This window comes from Procambarus clarkii, chromosome 45 (assembly GCF_040958095.1).
Source record: "Procambarus clarkii isolate CNS0578487 chromosome 45, FALCON_Pclarkii_2.0, whole genome shotgun sequence".
NCBI lineage: Eukaryota > Metazoa > Arthropoda > Malacostraca > Decapoda > Cambaridae > Procambarus > Procambarus clarkii.
In genome coordinates this window covers 5422804-5424731 of record NC_091194.1, presented here as the reverse complement: position 1 = coordinate 5424731, position 1928 = coordinate 5422804, and positions in this window count along the sequence as shown.

The window sequence follows — 1928 nt, the reverse complement described above, 5'->3', positions numbered from 1 at the left end:
AATGGTTGGGAGGCTGAGGAGACGGGTGAGAGGGGATTGTGGGGAGGACTGGGGGACAGGTAAGGTTGCTGTGGCTCAGCAACGCACATGCATTGCTGAGCCACAGCAATGCGTGGCTGGGTACTGCTAGTATATATATAAACCCACTCATATATACATATAAATATATAATAGGAGAAGTAAGAGCAGAATATATAGTACTGTACTCATATGACTTCACAGATAAAAGATAATGTTTTTATATATTTGTGAGGCTATGGGTCCTCACAAATCCATAAGTTATCACCCATTCAAACACCCACTCACACCAACCAACCCACCACTGAATCCCAACCACACTCACTGAACAAACTCTCACAAACCTACACTAACCTAAGAATACACTCAAATCCACCTTCCCACACACCTATTCAAACCCACCTGCTCACACACCTACTCAAACCCTATTCACACAAAATGCATGTACATTATTTTATATGAAAATATTCCTATAATGTACTAAATTGATATCTGGGAACAGCCCTATTTTCCCCTCTCGTTAATTAATATGCATACTATAAGGTATTTGTGTATAACATGTCATATATCAGGAACATAATTATAGTGTTCTATGAGGGTCTACTATATATATGGCGGTGTGTTAAGCAAAAGAACATGGAACATATGAACTCTAGATTTAATGGAACTGCAAAAATGCTTGTTGGCCCCTGTGAAGCAGCTCCTATAGACTCATGCGAGGCCGCTCCCATTTATATCCTCCCAAACTCATCCATATACTATATACCGATACACCTAATATATACTGTACTCGAAAGACACTAATTGATCCAATGTCTGTTACATTACCCAGTAATATGTGACATAAATCTGCAACCCTATTCTCAAATCAGGATTTTCCAAGATCTTTACTGAACTTAAATTTATTCTATTTATTCCATTGTTCCATGTTTTATTTTACTTTGATATATATATATATATATATATATATATAGTACTTTATTGATATCCTTTTGTTATACACTTTCATCATTTTGTTTTATCGATTTGTATACTACAATTATTTGTTTGATATTTACCCATTCTAGAATAAGTGTATAATAATAATAGTAATAATAATAATTTATTTGCAACACGATATAATAGGTTGGTGAGACTACATAAGCTTGGTATTTTTACATTCGTGCAAAGCCACTAACATGCATAGCATTTTGGCAGGCCCTTAACCCTTACACTGCTAAGCATAAGGGGCTGGGGAGCGAAAAATATTTGAATTATGTAGAAATTACTTAAAAATGTTAAACAAATCTCCAACTTATTGGCTTCAGCATCGTGAAACTTTCATCAAAATATTTCAGAAGTTGATTTTACACACATTTTTTAAAAAGAAGAACATTTGTTGATAAGGAGAACAGCTCCTATTAACTGAAACTGATGGATAATGTAGTAATAAAGAGATGCAAGCACCTGTCTGATGCACAAAGAAAAAGAAGAATACGGAAGTAGTAAGAAGTGTCAACAAAGTGGACATGAAGCATACTCTGTATTTACTTTCACTGAGTTGTATTAACATAATCTCATTATTTTTAATTTTCATAACAAAATAAAATGGAAAACAAAATATTAGTTGGCAACTTTCCCAGTGTAGCCAGTGTGTTTTTGCACTGCTGTCAGCAACTTTAGGGTTATCTAATTTTTATCAAATAAATCACTAAGTGTATCTAAAGAATACTTTTTATTATAGTAATACAAAAACAAAAATAAATTAAGTAAAAAGCCTTTAAGATTTTGGCCCTTAATCTCTACATAAGGGAGGATTCATGTACTTTGAGATTAATTTTGTCATTTTTATTGTTTTAGTTCACCATTTTAAAGGTTTTTGAATCCCTTATGGCACACAATACAATTCTAATTTTGTTTTATCCCCACAG